We start from the raw sequence: 18076 nt of genomic DNA, 5'->3' as shown, positions 1-18076 counted from the left end.
AAATTAAAAATTAAAAATTAAAAGTTAAAAATTAAAAATTAAAAATTGAAAATTAAAAATTAAAAATTAAAAATTAAAAATTAAAAATTAAAAACTAAAACGCGGGCCCTTAAGACCGGGCCCTTGTACCAGTTCACTGATTTCCAGCCAGCCCAAGCGGAATCTGCCTAGGGGACGTGGCGGAGGTTCGACAGTAGGCTCTGTTGAATCTCTAAAAAAAAAACACAGGTCTATAAGGAGCTCTGTACTTGCGACTCGTGCCGCTTCCAAAGCACTTCAGCCTATCAACGGGAGTGCCAACCGGCACATTAGGATCGATACCAGTAAGGTCCCAATTATGGTCACGGCTTACGATAACGGACAGAATCTGGATTGGAAACGACGATTTTGGGCTGACGGTCGTGCTGTTCTACTCCCTGAGTAAGGAAGGGCGACACCGGCTTGAAATGGCGAGTGGGCCAACAGTACGCCCGCCTCCGTCCCGGTAAAAAACTAGCAGTCCTCCGAATATGTTCAATATTCGTCCACCAAGTTCTTGGCGAGCACTAGACTCGGTTAAGATTTTACAGATTGCGCGATCGGCTCTGAACACGGCCATATGAGTGCATCCGTGTCAACCCTCAACCCCTGGACCTCACTGCTTACAAAGACAATTCATGGATTATTTGCGACTACGTACGATGGGTGGAGATAACGGAGGGGGACCCTATGGAATAAGTAATTCAACAAATCACACAGAAGCAGACGCAGGAGCGGCGAATCCGTTCGCCAGTAGTGGGTTGGTGAGATCACCGCCACCAGCAGCAGTGCTACAACAGCAGCATAAGCATGAGCAACAGGACCAGCAGGAGGTGAAGGACCTCCACAATTTTGTGGATGGGAGGAACAACGTCCATGAGAAGATTAAGGACATGATTCTCAAGATCCGAAAGGCGCTGGTATCGGCAGTGAATGAATTCGATACATCAGTGCTGAGGTTCGATACAGCGGAGCCCGCATTAGCGCTGACTAAGGCTCCTGTTGCCTTAGCTCCGCCGGAACAGGAACATATCGGCACAACTGCTCCGTTATATCCTAGGAAGCAGAGGAAAGAAAAGTTGGCTGGGGTGGAGAGTACATCAATGTCCATTACTCCCAAAAAGGCCAGAACATCGCCGGGAGACGGGAGACCAGATGGTCTAAAGAAGCAAACGCCGGAGGATGCTGCCGCCGTCGTAGTGACAGACGTTACTTCACAGGGAGCAGGATGGAGTACTGTAGTTGGCCAGAAGGACAAAAGAAATAGACAGCAGAAACGGAAAGAGGCAAGAAAAATGGAGCAGAACAAGAAAGAAAAGCATCCGCCTCGTCAGAAGCCACCAAAGGGGGAAGCCGTACTCGTCAAGGCGAATGACGCAAGGACGTATGCAGCGCTCCTCAAGAAGGTTAGAGAAGACCCGGAGCTGAGGGACTTGGGCGAGAATGTAGTAAGGACCAGGCGCACACAAACTGGAGAGATGCTGTTCGAGTTAAAGAAGGACCCTGTGGTTGATTGCTCGACTATGCAGGAGCGCATTGCAAAATCGCTGGGCGCAGAGGCGGAAGTTAAATCCCTGACCCCAGATATGGTGAATATGTGCAGGGATCTAGACGAGATCACGTCGGTAGAGGAGCTCAAGGATGCTCTGAAGTCACAGTGCAACCTGGGCGAGGTTCAAATGGCAATCCGAATTAGGAAAACATTTGTAGGAACACAAACAGCGATAATTTGTCTGCCAGTTACCGCTGCTAACAAGGCTCTAGCGGTACGCAAACTGACTGTTGGATGGTCTAAATGCTTATTGAAAGCCGCCCCGCCAGTGAATAAACAAGCGGAGAGATGCTTCAAATGTTTGGGCTTCGGACACCGGGCAGGGGCTTGTAAAGGTCCGGACAGATACAACATGTGTTGGAAAGACCCAAGGGCATGCTTTGCACTCCAAAGGATGGAAATAACCATCAGACGTGTGGCTACAAATGCCCTGCCTACAAGAGGGCGATCGCAGGTCAACAGTAGTGGAGATAATCCAGATTAATCTGAATCACTGTGAAACCGCACATCAACTGTTGTGGCAGTCAACAATAGAAAAGATGTGCGATGTCGCGATAATTGCAGAGCCGAATCGAGTTCCTCCTGATAACGGCAACTGGTTGACAGATAGTTCGGGAATGGCTGCGATACAAGTTATGGGCAAATTCCCAATTCAAGAAGTGGTGGAGAGTTTATGTGAAGGCTTCGTGATTGCCGAAATCAACGGCATCTTTGTATGCAGCTGCTATGCACCTCCACGATGGACCGTGGAACGGTTCAACCATATAATGGATCAGTTAACCGACAAGCTGATTGGACGAAGGCCCGTAGTCATAGCAGGTGATGCCTGGGCTGTGGAGTGGGACAGTAGAGTGACCAACACAAGAGGACATGTCCTGCAGGAAGCTCTAGCGAAGCTAGACGTACGATTGTGCAATGAAGGCTCCGTGAGCACATTTCGGAGAGACGGGAGGGAGTCTATAATTGACATCACGTTCTGTTGCCCTTCACTGACGACAAACCTGGACTGGAAAGTAAGTGAAGAATACACCCATAGCAACCATCAGGCGATACGTTACCGTATCGGCCAACGAAACAATGGTGAAACGCGGAGAAGGATGACCTGCGAGAGGCAGGGGAAGACGAAAGCCTGAAATAAAGACCTCTTCTTCGAGGCACTTCGATCGGACAGTGGTACCGAGATCGTAAATGCAGTCGAGCTAACGAGAAGAATGGTAACGGCTAGTGATGCAGCAATGCCGCGTAAACTGGAGCCGAGGAGCAATCGGCGTCCAGCTTACTGGTGGAACGAGGGACTCAGTACGCTTCGTGCTGCTTGTCTTAGGGCCAAGAGGCGGGCACAGAGAGCGAGGACGGAACCAGAGAAAGAGGAGCGCAAGGCGGCGTTTCGGGTTGCTAAGACCGCTTTAAAAAAGGCCATCAAATCTAGCAAGTCAGACTGTTACAAGGAGTTGTGTCGAGAAGCAGACGCCAACCCATGAGGGGATGCTTATAGAGTCGTGATGGCGAAGATGAAGGGTCCGTCGACGCCGGCCGAAACGTGTCGGATTAAGTTGAAGAAGATCGTAGAGGATCTTTTCCCGCAACACGACCCGACCACGTGACCATCAATACCGTACGGTGAAGAAGAAGAAACAAACGCTGAGTACCAACAAGTGTCCAATGAGGAGCTTGCAGAAGCGGCGAAGCGCCTGCAGGCGAAGAAAGCCCCCGGGGTCCGGATGGAATACCGAACGTGACGCTGAAAGCTGCGCTCGTGGCATATGTTCAGAACAGCGCTGCAAAAGTGCCTGGACGAAAGCAACTTCCCAGAAATGTGGAAGATTCAAAAGCTGGTGTTGCTGCCGAAACCAGGAAAGCCTCCGGGTAATCCGGCTTCGTACAGACCTATATTTCTGTTGGACACACTCGGGAAGCCCCTGGAGAGGATTATCCTGAATAGGCTTGCGAAATGTACGGAGGGCGAGCGCGGACTGTCGAAGATGCAGGGATTGTCCCTATCTGCATCAGCCTAGCGGAAGATATTGAGTGCTATCATCGGAAAGACACGAGAAACGTGAGAAAGATGGAGAGAATCCGTTCAATGGAGAGGTGGCAGCATGAATGGGACAGTACGGACAATGGAAGGTGGAGCCACCGACTCATTCTAAACCTGAACCTGTCAACGTAGATGAACAGGAAGCATGGTGAAGTAAACTTTCATCTGACACAGTTCTGGTCAGGCCACGGCTGCTTCAGGAAGTATATACATCCTTTTGGGCATGCTGCTTCGCCATTTTGCTCGGAGTGTGAGAACATCGAGGAGACGGTGAAGCACGTGATCTTTGAATGCCCCAGGTTTTAGGCAGTTCGAAGGGAAATACACGGTTTAAACTAAGAAAACGTGATAGAAAAAAATGTGCCGAGAGGAAAGCACGTGGAATGCAGTCGACAGGGTAGCTAAACGGATTTTATACGAGTTGCAGAAGAAATGGCGTAACGACCAAAGAGCATCGGTATCGGGAGAACTTCCTTCGTCGGGAAACTCTCCGTCGGCGTAGGCTACATTCGCCGCCGGGGACTAGACCGAGTAGTTCGCGATGAAATACAACCAGTTACGGGTCGTCAGGGCACCAGTGAACCGGACGCCCTGCTCCCCCGGAATCGCTGGACTGATCTTGACACACGGCTGGTTGGCATCAGTATCGGAAGAACCTTTTTCGCCGGGGACCGAGACCAAGTAGATTGTGAAGAATGAGCTGCTAAAGTCGCCGAGACACCAGTCACTTCAAGATGAAGGCTGGGTACACCGGCGATAGTATAAAGGAGTGGTGCTGAACAGCACAACAGGCCGACTTTTCCGAAGTAAAGCATATTGGTAGTACCGGAGAAGTTTAGGCAAAGACACAAATAGAATAGAAAAATGGAAAGTTCTAATGGTAGAATCCATGAAGTAGACAGTTTATCTTGCGGTCCGAGAGGAAGCAAGGTAACAAAACAAGTAATTGTGGAAGGTAACTGACCCCCCCCTAAATTACCAATTTTCTGGCTGCGCTGTGCTGAAGACACCAAGTTTCATGAGGAGCTTGATATGTCGCAAGCTGGAGTACCATAACAAAGTAATCACTTTTTTGGCAACATAGGCATCTCGCGAAGCTCAAGAAGTATTCAATTGGTCTTGCTGTTCTGCTTATGTTGTCTATTGTATTCGTGTTGCAAAATAATGTATGATATATAGCAAGCAGGATTTCAGGACTTTGTGGGGGGGGGGGTGTTTTGTTTGGCGAGGTTTTCAGCGAATGACCCCAATGTCCCCAGATGCTCTGCAAATGTGCAAATGCCTTCAACTTATTGATGTTACAAAATCATCAAGTTGGATGTGTCGCAAGCTGGGTTTCATAACCACCCAAGGTTGTGAAAGGCAGTATTTTAACAGGAAACCTCCGCAATAGGTCATTGTGTCCAGATACTCTGTCAATGTCTTCTATTGTATTTGTATTGCAAAATCAGAAAATTTGATGTGTTGTGAACTGGGTTTCAGAAACATTCAAAAAGCGACCACTTCCCTGAGAGCTACAGCTTCCCAGGGAACCTCCGGAAGTGGCCAATGTGCCCAGATGCTCTGTAAATGGCTCTAATGTCTATAAATGTCTATTTGTGATGAAAAGAGATGAAGTTTGATGTGTCACAAGCTGGGTTTCAAATCGACTCAAAAAGTGGAAACTTTCCTTGGGACATCATGTTCTCAGGGAACCTCCGGAAGTGGACAATGTGCCCAGATGCTGAGCAAATGTCTTCTATTGTATTTATGTTGCAAAATCATGAAGTTTGATGTGTCGCAAGCTGGGTTTCAGAACCGCACAAAAGTGACCACTTCCCTGGGGGCATCAGGTTCCCAGGGAACCTTCGGAAGTGGCGAATGTGCTCAGAAGTTCTTTAAATGTCTCCTATTGTATTTGCGTTGAAAAATCATGAAGTTCGATGTGTCACAAGCTGGATTTCAGAATCAATCAAAAAGTGACCACTTCCCTTGGGGCATCAGGTTCCCAGAGAACCTCCGGAAGTGGCCAATGCGCTCAGAAGTTCTGCAAATGTCTCCTATTGTATTTGCGTTGCAAAATCAAGAAGTTCGATGTGTCGCAAGCTGGGTTTAGGAATCAATCAAAAAGTGACCACTTCCCTGAGGGCTTCAGGTTCCCAGGGAACCTCCGGAAGTGGCTAATGTGCACAGATGCTCTGCAAATGTTTTCTTTTATATTTGTGTTGCATAATCATGAAGTTTGATGTGTTGAAAGCTGGGATTCAGAACATGAGCATGAGCATGAGCATGAGCAGGATAACCGTACAATTCGTAGTTGCTACTCCGTGATTGACTAGAACTTGCGAAATTGCACAGGGAACCAATTGAATGGAGCTTGGGGTTAGCTATCATTCTCAATGTGCAAATTTCGGAAATTCAATGCATTTTACTAAGTCAATAACGGCGCCGGCCACGTCCTTACGGTCATCAAGGGAAGGAAGGATTATTAGTTCAACTCTCGTTGCTACTAGAGACCGAGTATACCTCTGCATCTCCACGATAGTCTTAGGATAGGATATTGTGTTAGTATGAAGGGATATATTATCTGGATTCACTTTGGTAAGTGATGCGATCTATGGGATAGGAATATATGAATCAGAATTAGAAGTACTAGGGTAATGAGAAAGTATTAAAGTGAATTCTAATGGGATTCATTTTTTACAATTAGAATTTGAATGCTATTGGATTCTAATACCACGCACACGTCCACCACACCATCGCTACCCGCACATCAACCTCACACATTCTTACTTGTATGAGGCCTGCACGAGCATAGCGACCGTATATAGCATTCGTATGCGGGTACAAATGAATACCAATCTATTTTTACATTTTATTTACTGCTACTAAGTAACAGGCAGCTTTTTATAACAATTCTATATTTAGAATCATACTTGCTAGCAATGAGAATTTGATTTGCAAAGAGATTGAGTAATATGATTAACGAAATTATCTAATAGGAAATGGGAAAGGGCCAGGGATCAAACCCTTAATCTCCTGCTTATGAGGCAGAAGCAGTGACACAAGGCCACCAAGCACCTTTTAGTGTTGAAAGCTGGGATTCAGAACAACTCAAAAAGTGACCACTTCCCTGGGGGAACCAGGCTCTCGGAACATCTGTAACCGGATTTTTGAGGTCCAGAGGTGTAGTTTCTATTCCCACTATTGCAAAATGATGAATAAAAACGATTGCATCATTATTGAGAGCATTTATTACTAGTTATCTACGATTAAAAGGAAGTTGACCTATTTTTGACCCCATTTGACCCAGGGACCCCCTTGATAAAACTGTACCCAAGAACCCAATCACCAAATCAATACATCTACACAAAAATATAGGGTTTAATGCATCTTACCTCCAAATTTCATGCAAATCGGTCGAAAAACAAAAGAACGGTGGATTTTACAATTTGAAATCGTAACCCGGGCCGAAACGGGTTGAAAAAAATCCCTGGGCTACTATGATGATAACTTTATAGAGTTTTCTGAGAAATTTATATTCCACATCTCGATATTTCTATGAGTTGATTGTCACTTTAATATCGACTCATGGAGGTTTGACTGTAAAGGATCAAAATAAATTTATATGGCTCTTATTCTGGAATCGACATAAACAAAGTTGTTTACAAAAACCACTTTGAAATTTATTTCGATTAGTTTTTCCTATCGACTACGTATGAATGACAGACACAATTTTCATAAGTCTGTCTATTTCTAGGCAGTTCAAATGGCTCAAGAATAACATATCTTGATTTGATAGCAAAATGAGGTATAGACATGATTGATATAAGACAGCGGTTCTCAACCTTTTTCTGGAGAGGTACCCATTCGAGCTTTTGCATTCATTGAGGTACCCCCCACCCAAATTTTCGCTGTTCCGTGAAGCTTTCCAATTAAAATTTGGAAATTAAGGATCTTAAAAGGAGGCCCCTGAGCCTCTTGAAAATAGACTTCGGAGGCTGTTGAAAGGATACTTCCGAGACTCTTGAAGGGAGGCATCCGAGTCTTTCGAAAGTAGGTTTCCAAGGCTCTTGGAAGGCGACTTCTGAGCGTTCTACAAGGACTGAGGACAAGACTTCTGATCCTCTTAAAAGAAGGCTTCTCTTGAATGGAGACTTGTCTTGTCTCTTGATAGGAGACTTCTGACTCTTGATCTAAGACTCTAGAAAGGAGGCTTCCGAGTCTCTTGAAAAGGGGCTTCCGAACCTCATGAAATGAGGCTTCCGAGCTTCTTGAAAAAGGTTTCCAAGCCTCTGGAAAGGAGGCTTCCAAGCCTCTTGAAGAAGACTTCCAAGCCTCTTGACTGAAGTCTTCCAAGCCTCTTGAAGGGAAGCTTTCAAGCTTCTTGAAAAAGGTTTCCAAGCCTCTTGCAAGTAGGCTTCTGAGCCTCTTGAAAGGAAGCTTCCAAGCCTCTTGAAGAAGACTTCCAAGCCTCTTGAAGAAGACTTCCAAGCCTCTTGACTGAAGACTTCCAAGCCTCTTGAAGGGAGGCTTCAAGCTTCTTGAAAAAGGTTTCCGAGCCTCTGGAAAGGAGGCTTCTGAGCCTCTTGAAAGGAAGCTTTCGCGCCTTTTGAAAAGAGGCTTTCAAGCTTCTTGGAAGGAGGATTTGAAGCTTTTGAAAGGAGGCTTTCAAGCCCCTTGAAAGGAGGCTTCCAAGCATCTTGAAAAAGGTTCCCGAGCTTCTTAAAAAAAGCTTGCAAACCTCTTGAAAAGAGGCTTCCGAGCCTCTTGGAAAGAGGCTTCCAAGCCTCTTGAAAGGAGACTTCCAAAAGGAAACTCCTAAGTCTCTTGAAAGGAGATTTCCGAACCTCATGAAAGGAGGCTTCCGAGCCTCTTGAAAGAAGTCTTCCAAGCCTCTTAAAAAGAAGCTGTCAAGCTTCTTGAAAAGAGGTTTCCAAGCCTCTTGAAAAGAGACTTCCAAGCCCCTTGGAAGGAGGCTTACGAGCCTCTTGAAAGAAGGCTTCCGAACCTCTTGAAAAAGTCTTTCGAGCCTCTCGAAAGGAGGCTTCCGAGCCTCTTGGAAGGAGACTTCCAAGCCACTTGAAAGGAGGCTACCGGATCAATTGAAAGAGGCTTCCTTGCTAATATCATCTTCCAAACTTAGACGTACATGTTCATGATAGAATTAGAGGCGACAGCATAGAATTGATAGTTCTGTTAGGATACGGCAGGCATGAAGAATGTTTTTATAGAAGTCGATTTGAAAGCGAGCGGAGGGCAATATTTGTGATGGCACATATCGCACTACCTTCCTTCTGCCAAACTCCCGTATGAAGGGGAAGGGAAGAATATCAGTGTGGAAGCTGATATATCTCCACAGGCAAAAGGAAGGTGGTTTTATTTGCTCATATGCCATCGGGTGCTATTTAGCTTTTTGGAAAAAGTCGTCATGCCTCTTAAATTAAAAATCTATAATCAACACCGAAAATACGCCTCTTAAATTATGTTTGTAGTGGCAGGAATAGAAGAAGATCCCACAGTGCTGGACACATAAGCCATTTAACGAAAAACTCTCTAGTTATCCGGATTATGTTTAATTGTATACCATTTACACAAAATATGATCATTGATGATTAGGTATTGGTATTGGGAGGCGTCCGGCGCTGGGGGATCCCCCTAATAGGTTTTCATTTACTAATCGCCATGCATATCATGTACAATGCAAAGTGGTATAAAAAATTACATAATTATCAAAACTTGATCAATAAGTGTTTATTGGAATTGTAATACATCCGCCATTACGCATTTTTGTCCGAGGTACATTTTTGTCGAAGGTACCCCCAGGGGTACATGTACCCCAGGTTGAGAACCGCTGATATAAGAGATAAATTAGCAAGCGATAATATCAATATTCTGCACTGAAATATCATAAAGATATCATGTTTTGTTATTTGTACTATCACACTGTGCTCTAGTTCTTACGATTCTTGTTAATACATATTTTGTATAATTTGTTTTTAGATAACCCACCTTTTGCACCCTTTGGAAGTAAATTATAAATACGTAACCCAATCTTAGACTGGTTTCGAATCAGACGACATGAATCTTCTAGCTCCAGAGCGATGATTAAATAGGAAAAAAGCTATTGCGAATTTTGTGAATCTTCTGAACCCTCCTAATCAATTGGCTCTGTGCGAAGGTGAGATTCCGAAATGCCAAACCCAATGAAATCGGATCTCTGTACAAAAACAAATTCGGAGCTCATAAGAAGAAGCAAAAATTTATTTGAACTACAGTACTGATGCATGGTCAAAATCAGTGTTATACAACATTTTGTTGAAGCCGAAACTGATTGAGGGGCGCGCCTTTGAGAGTTGGTATAGGCCATTTCTCGAAAGGTATTCATAGCGATACAATAGCGTATATTGATATTAAAATGATGTTTCAGTGCAAATTTAGGATTTTGTTGCCAGTTCTTTAATCTTATATATCAATCAAGTCAACATCATGTTTTGTTATTCAGTTCATGGCTCTGCCTGGGACTCTATTTGCTTGATTGGGATTTAAACTTCGGAGGGGCACTACTCGAATTACTTAAGGGATTTTTTAAGGCTTCTGGAGCGTAAAGAAATGATAGACCCCCTTCTTGTGTGAGCCCTAACGTTATTGTAAGGTCCCAGAATTATAGAAATTGGATGGCAGCCTCGAAGTGGTTAATGCGATTGGTTTTCGTTGGCATAAGCTTAACCACCTTAATACATGATGGTACAGCTCCTCCTATATGATCGTACGTCGCCGAATGGAGTATCCTTCTTCACTTAACACGATCTTAAACCAATCGCACGAGAGGACCTTTTTTACAGATGGGTCAAATACTGTTCGACTCCACTGTTTTCGGTGTTTTCAACGTTTTTCTTAGTTCCTACTTTGAGTTCATGTGTAACTGCTGAGCTAGCAGCTTGACACTATTTACTTAAACGCTTAAACAATTACAGTTGAAAACATCAATGACATCATACGTACCGCGCTAATCCCAATATCTTGTTATAAATCGAGTAATTCTTAAAATCCCCGTAAAAAAGCGATAGAATTTTAACTCAATATTGAGATTTTTGTTGTGAGTTTGAAAAGTTATTATGCATCATCAACTACGACAACACAAATGTTTATATACGAGGAAAATGAGCTTAGAATAAAAATATCCGGGATACACGCATATTACACATATGCAACTAAATTTGGTCACATATGAATATCTGATATGCCAAACATTTATTTGAACGATAAAAACATGAACTTTCGAACGTTTCTATTGCAAACTCAACAAAGTAAAATTGTGTAAAACATTTTATTGCATACAGACCTTCAGACTTCACTTGTCGGCTTTCCGGGAACGGTCAGGAGGTTAACTAATTCGATGTTTTCGGTAAGGGCTTTTCGGTAAGCTTTACTTTTTGCCGGTTCGAAATCACCAACATCCAACAACGAGCTTCGGATTTCCTTATTTCCAAGTGGAATGTGCAACGAAGATACTTGCACCAATTAAATCCCACCAAAAACTCACATAAATCTTGTAATGATTATGTACGTTCCACTGCTGCCTCAGTTATGCACTGGTTAGCACTGACTTTTGAAAACTTTTATACGACTTTGTTTGATGGCTTACTCGAACATGAACTTTTCTCGTAAAATTTTGCACTGTTGCTCAGTTGATAGACTGGGAATCGTTTCACTATTTGATTACTTTAGTTTGATTATCAAACTGGTAAATACACACGGGTCAAATTTCACTTCATTAAAATAATTTCCATAGAAATCGTTAATTTGAAAAGCACGACTTCCCAGCTCGCTGAGAATTATTTTTGAAATTATTTTACAAGCTCACGTTTTCTTCACCCACCCAACACTACAGGCGCTGGAAACCGACGATTAAGTTGACAGCGAATAAATCTCCACTCTAGAAGCATAAATTTATTTTTTCGCATTAATTCTGCCCCGCGCTTCACATGTATCTTTCACCTATCACACGTACAAGAACAGAACACACTAAATTCTTTCCTGTCGCTGGAAAATACAATTCCGCTGTTTTATTTTTTCTCAACAGTTTGATGTTGGCTTTTTTGCGACCCGTCTCCAAAAGCAACGACGGACGACGACGATAACGACAAGAACAACGTGGAATTCAGCTTCAAACGGAAATCAGCTTACCAGCTAACAGGATGTCACAATCTTCTCCAGCAGCTGCTCCTTGTTCGTTTCCACCAAATCCCATAAATCCGGACATGAATTTTCCTTTTATTGGATAGAAGGGGGTGAGCACTTCACGCTCGGTCGAATCCGATCAAACTCACTTGGGTCGAATTATCTCCGGTGTCGTCTGACAACAACTTTCCACAATCCTCCGAAAAGCATAAAACAGGAAGCAGCTGACAATAATATGGGGACACCCGTTTGTTTTGCTCTTCTAATCGAGAACGAATATTCAACCACCCCCACAAGAACACTCTTCACACACTCCGATTGAACGAGGAAGCCACCAGCCCCAACACAATCCCATCCACGTTCAAGCCCCAAACGCTAACGCCGCCACCATCCGGTGGTGGAAGGATGCCGCAGATGAGGATGAGAAAACACGCGCAGCAGAACAATCAGAACAGGATTTCACCGAGCACAGAATGTGTGTGATTGTGAGTCGGAAATAAGCTCCGAACCGAGAAACTCGACGTGCCAAACTAACCGCGATCCGTCAACGACAGAGTCTCCAGCGAGAATGATGTTTGGATCGTACCGCCGTTTCGGTCGGCGGCCAGGATTCCCCAACCAATGCAGTATACGGCAGAGCTGAGCTTCAGTTCAGCAGCGTGAGGTAAGTGGTAAGTGGCGAACACGCTGTTGCTGCACTCTTTGGCGGGCTGCTGACTGCTGCCGGACTCTACTCTACGGATGGGGAGCGAAAATGGCAAATAGGAGAGAATGCTTTGGTATGTGCTCAGAGAGAATGGTTTCGATCAGAGCGGGTTGTTTTCTCAGCATGTTTTTGTTTATGGTCTATATTAGCGCAGTTTGCGATACAGATTGGCGCCTATTCAATACTTTGATGACGTCATATATTGAAACAGTAGATCTTCCATTTACCCGGGAAATAAAGTTAATCGTTCAAATATTATGACATTAAAAGCTATCAGTCATCAAATAATCGATTTGTGTAAATAATTTATTCTACAATATTTCGAATAGGTAAACATTTGAAGAATACAAAGAAGACAAAGAAGACAAAAAAGACAAAGAAGACAAAAAAGACAAAGAAGACAAAGAAGAAAAAGAAGGCAAAGAAGACAAAGAAGATAAAGAAGACAAAAAAGACAAAGAAGACAAAGAAGACAAAGAAGACAAAGAAGACAAAGAAGACAAAGAAGACAAAGAAGACAAAGAAGACAAAGAAGACAAAGAAGACAAAGAAGACAAAGAAGACAAAGAAGACAAAGAAGACAAAGAAGACAAAGAAGACAAATAAGACAAAGAAGACAAAGAAGACAAAGAGGACAAAGAAGACAAAGAAGACAAAGAAGAAAAAGAAGACAAAGAAGACAAAGAAGACAAAGAAGACAAAGAAGACAAAGAAGACAAAGAAGACATAGAAGATGAAGAAGACAAAGAAGACAAAAAAGGGAAAGAAGACAAAGAATGAAGAGAAAAGAAAGTAGAAGAAAGAGGAAAAAGAACGAAGAAAAAAAGAAGACGGAAGAAGGATTAAGGAAAGGGAAAAAGAAACGATAAGACATTAACAATAAGATAAAAATAAAAAGAAAGAAGAAGAGATAAGGAGGGAAGAAAAATGAAGAAAAAGAAATGAAGAAGAAGGCGGAAGCAGGAAATAAAGAGAAAAAAAGGATGAAGAAGAAAGAAATAGGAAGGAAAAAAGTAAGAACGAAGGAAAAACAGAAGAAGGAAAAAAAGAAAAATGAAGAATGTAGAGTAATAGAAGTGGAAAGTAGTGCAAGGAAAGTTGATAGGAGGAAAAAAGATTAAATAAGATACAAGAAGTTAAAAAAAATGAAGAAAAAATAAATAAAAAATGAATAACACTGATGAAGAAACGAAGCATAAGGCATATTATAAATAGAACAAGAACCGAGAAGGAAAAAAAAGATAAATGATTAAAAAGAAAGAAAGTATGAGGAGAAAAAAAAAGGTGATCAATTGATAATGAAAAAAGGGTGAACAAGGGAGGAGGAAGAAGTATGGAAAAACAAGGAAGAAGGGAAATAATAAAAATAAGAAGGAAGGAGAAATCGATGAAAAAGAAAATAGTAAGAAGGAAGTAGGAAGCAAGAATAATTAGCAAGGAAGTACAAAGTGAGATAAAGGAAGAAAGAAAAAACGAAGAAGAAAAAAGAAGAAAAAATTAGAAAGGAAAAAAGAAAGGAGAAGTAAAGTGGAAAGAGAAAGATGGAAAAAGGAAAAAGAGGATAGAAGAAGGAAAAAGGAAAATAGAAGAAGGGAGAAGAAGAATAAAATGAGAAAAAAGTAGAGGAGGAAATTAGAAAGAAGAAATAAGAAAGACGAAGGAACTGAGGAAAAAGGAATAAAAAGATGGAAGAATGGGAAGAGAAGAATGAAGACGGGAGGAAGAAGCGAGTAGAAAATAGAACGTTTGAAGTCGAAAAGAGGAAGAAATAAGATGAAAGTAGAAACAAGATATAAAATATTAATTATGAAAAAGTGAAGAAAAAGAAAAATGGAAGACGATGGAAAAAGTATGAAAAAAGTAGAAAGAATGGATGAAGAAGGAAGAAAGCAAATTAGGAAAAAGAACGAAGAAGATGAAGAAGAATGATGCAAGAAAAAAACTATGAAGGGAAGGCATAAACGAAAGAAAAAGGTGAAAAGAGGTGATTGTTAGAGGTGAGCCAGCCTAGGGCTGCAAGCCTCTTTAATAAAGAAATAAAAAAAAGGTGAAAAAGTTAATAACAAAGGAAGAATAAAGAAAGAAGAAATAAGAAGAACGACAGAAAGAGGAAAAAGTGAGAAGGAAGAATGAAAAAGGAAGAATGAAAAAGAAAGAATGAAAATGGAAGAATACAAGGGAAGCAGAAAATGAAAGACGGAAGCTGAAAAAAGGAAGGAGGATGGAAGAAAGAGAAAACAAGGGTGTTTGAGAAAGAATGAAGAATAATGAAAAAAGAAGAAAGAATGAGGAAGAAGAAAAAAGGAAAAATGAAGAAATAATCATGAAGAATGAAGGAAGGATAATGAAAGATGGAGGAAGGAAGAAGACAGAAAGAGAAGGAAAAAGTATGGAAAAATAAGAAAAAAGGAAGAGGGAAGGAGGTTAGAAGAAGAAGGAAGGAGTAAGATGAAAAATTAAAAGAGAAGATAGAATAAGAATGAAGAAGGAAATAAAAAGAAGGAAGTAGGGAGAAATAAAAAGGAAGAAAAAAGAATGAAAAGGAAATAAGACAAAGAAAGTAAAAAAAGGAGGAAATTCGAAAAAGAAAGAAGGACGAAGAAAGAATGAAGAAGGAAGAAATGAGAAGGGAGACAAAAATAAGAACGATGATGATACAAGGAAAAAAAAAGGAGGAAGGAGGAGAAAGAAGGAAGTTGGTAGAAAAAGAAAGGAGAAAAAAGGAAGGGCTTAAGGGATATCGGAGAAAGTAGTAACAAGTAGGAAGATGGAAGGAGGGAGGGTTAAAAAGGATGGATTAACAAAGAAGATTTCAGAAGGATGAAATAAGAAAGTAGAAATAGGAAGGAAAAAGAAGAATAAAGAAGGAAGGAAGATGATAGGAACGAAGAAAATGGAAAAAGGAAAAAAGAAGAATAAAGAGAAATGAAGAAGCAATAAGGAAGAAAGGTGACGGAAAATGGAAGAAAGAAGAAAGAAAAATGAAGAAGGGAGAAAAAAGAAGTAAGAAGGAAGATGGAAGATTGAAAAACTTTGGAATAATAAAGAAAAAAGGCATAAAAAGAAGGAAGTCAGAAAAAGGAACGAAGGGATAAGAAAGTAAGACAAAGGAAAAATGAATAATGCAGAAAGAAGAATTGAGAGGGGAAAAATTAAGAACAATGAAGGTAGAGAGAAGCATGAAATAAAGAGGAATGAGAAAAAAGGTGGTAAGAAGAACGAACAAGGAAGAAATAAGAAGAAAGGAAGCATGATGGGAGAAGGAAGAAGGAAGAGTTAAAAAGGAAGTATTAAGAAGGAAGAATTTAGAAGGATGAATTTAATAAGGTAGTAGAAAAAGGAAGTGGGAGGTAGAAATAAGAAATAAAAAGAAGAAAGATGGAAGTTGAACGAGAGAGGACATAAAATAAGAGAAAAAATGTGGAAAGACAAAAAAAAAAGATGGTTGAAGATTGAATGAAGAAGATAAAATAGGGTGGAAAGGAATAAGAAAGTGTATCTTATGAACAAAGTAAAAGCGTTGTATTCAATGGAAATCATAAAAAAAAACAATTTAATAAGGGCAGAAAAATAAACAAAAGAAGTTGAAATAAAGAATAAATAAAAAAGAAAGCAGGAAAAGGTACAAAAAGAAAGAAAAAGGTAAAAAGGTAAAGAAAAGAAAATATAATGAAGGAAAAAGAGAAAAGGACAAGAACTTAAAAAAAAGAAAAGAAGAAGATTTACCTTCCCACGTTTTTATTTTAATTTCTCACTTCTCGAATCTTATTCCTCACTTCAAACGTCTGATAACTCACATTTCACTTTTGATAAGTCACTTCTCACATCTCTCACTTCGCTTTTTTTATTTTTCATTACTGACTCCTCACTCCTTATTCCTATAGTTTTCGCTTCTCAATTTTCAGTCACCTCTCGATTCTGCATAAGTCTTCTTTTGTCATAAAACTCGTCAAGTCGAGTCAAGTACGAGTCACTGAAGACGACCTGACTGTTGAGGTCGAAGTTTGTATTAGAAAAAATACAATCAAATTGGAGAATTAAATGGGATAGTGCTCACTCATCTTATAACAAGTCTTGGTTCTTTTATTTGCCATTTTTGACTTCTCCTTTTTTATTTCTTATATGAAGAGCGAAATGTCTCATTTCTCACTTCTTTATTCTCACTGCGGACTCCATTTGATTTGATAATCATCAGATTTTGGGCCCATTCAGTTCTGGTGAGAAAGGAGAATTGAGAAATGAATTTAAATTTTGACAACAAAACCATTCGAATTTGACAACTCAAAAAATTACCTTCTTAATTTTTCAATTTTGTGATTTTTCATGATTACTACAGTCGCCTCTCAACATCTCGATATTGAAGAGACCATCGAGATAGGGAGAGATCAAGGAATGGAAGGTAAATTAAAATGGGTACTGGATCCAAAAAAGCTCGTTACTATGAAAAACGACAACAAAACAAATGTCGTTTCCTGTTGTTGGTGTGTATTGTCCAAAGATGGTCTAGTAGCCTAAAAATATGAACATATCGACATAGGGAGAGTGAATCCTGAACAAAATATGATCATAACACATCGCGAGAGAGAGATATCGAGATAGGAAGGTTATCGAGATGTAGAATGGCCAAATGTATGTAGATTTAAGGGACTGAGGAAACCATCGACATAGGGAGATATATCGAGATATGGAACACTGAAATGTAGAGAGTCGACTGTATAACACTTAAGCTACTTTCTACGGGATTTTTCATCGCATTTTTAAGGAATTTAAAAAGTTTTTTAGACAAAAAGTGGGGATTAACGTGATTTTAAAATTTACGTTTTTTCATAGTTTCGTAAAAAAGAAATATTTCTCTGATTTTTTAGCAATTTAGTTTTAGAGAGAGAAATTCTTCTTATAAAAAAGTGGTCATATTTTCATGGGAGATTGTTCAGAATTTCTTGTTAAAACATTGTAAAAAAGCGGAAAATAATATTGAATTCCCACTGTCTTTCGAACTTCCAACACTTCTACATGTGTATAGTACACGTCGACATTAGAGGAGCGTGAGTATTTGGCTTGAGAAATGGATTGCGAGTGATTTGACTATGCGTCCAATTTGGGAATCTCGAGCTCGTTCAGTAGCTGCTAGGTTACGAAGGCCAACGGAGGTCCTCCGTAGCATAGTTGGTTAAAGCACCAGTCTAGCGTACTGTAGGGTCATGGGCTCGAGTCCCATCGAAGGGAAAGTGGTTACCTCCAATACATACATTTTCCAAATCAATATCTTCCACATAACGTACATATTCACATATGAGTTTTCATAACACTCTTTCGAACTTTATGAGGAATTTTGTCGAATATTTCAGCAAATTTGGTCGAGTTTCCACAGGATTCTATTGAATCTTAGCAGGAAGTTCCCTTAAACTTTCCCAAGATATGTCGGTGTTGCAAAGGATATTATGCCTTTTTTACACATGTTTATTTATAATTTTCACTGCGATATCAGTCTTATTCCCTTGTCCGTGACTTCCAAAGTTTAGCCACTTTGGTTACTTGGTCAGAAACCTCGCTGATAATAACGGTGGAAGTGCTTAAGAACACTAAGCAGCGAGGCGGC

General features: G+C 40.9%; 1 protein-coding gene across 1 annotated transcript in view; it reads right to left on the bottom strand.

The window, feature by feature from the left end:
* Positions 1-12418, bottom strand: part of LOC134212443 (uncharacterized) — a 437347-nt gene extending 424929 nt beyond the window's left edge. The window contains exon 1 of the mRNA XM_062690312.1: positions 10933-12418. The gene's annotated coding sequence lies outside the window, so the exon portion shown is untranslated. The remainder of the gene's footprint in view (positions 1-10932) is intronic.
* Between the last annotated feature and the right edge of the window lie 5658 nt (positions 12419-18076).

Source organism: Armigeres subalbatus, chromosome 2, assembly GCF_024139115.2.
Source record: "Armigeres subalbatus isolate Guangzhou_Male chromosome 2, GZ_Asu_2, whole genome shotgun sequence".
NCBI lineage: Eukaryota > Metazoa > Arthropoda > Insecta > Diptera > Culicidae > Armigeres > Armigeres subalbatus.
The sequence above is the reverse complement of the archived record's forward strand: the minus strand, read 5'-3'. Positions and strand labels throughout refer to the sequence as shown.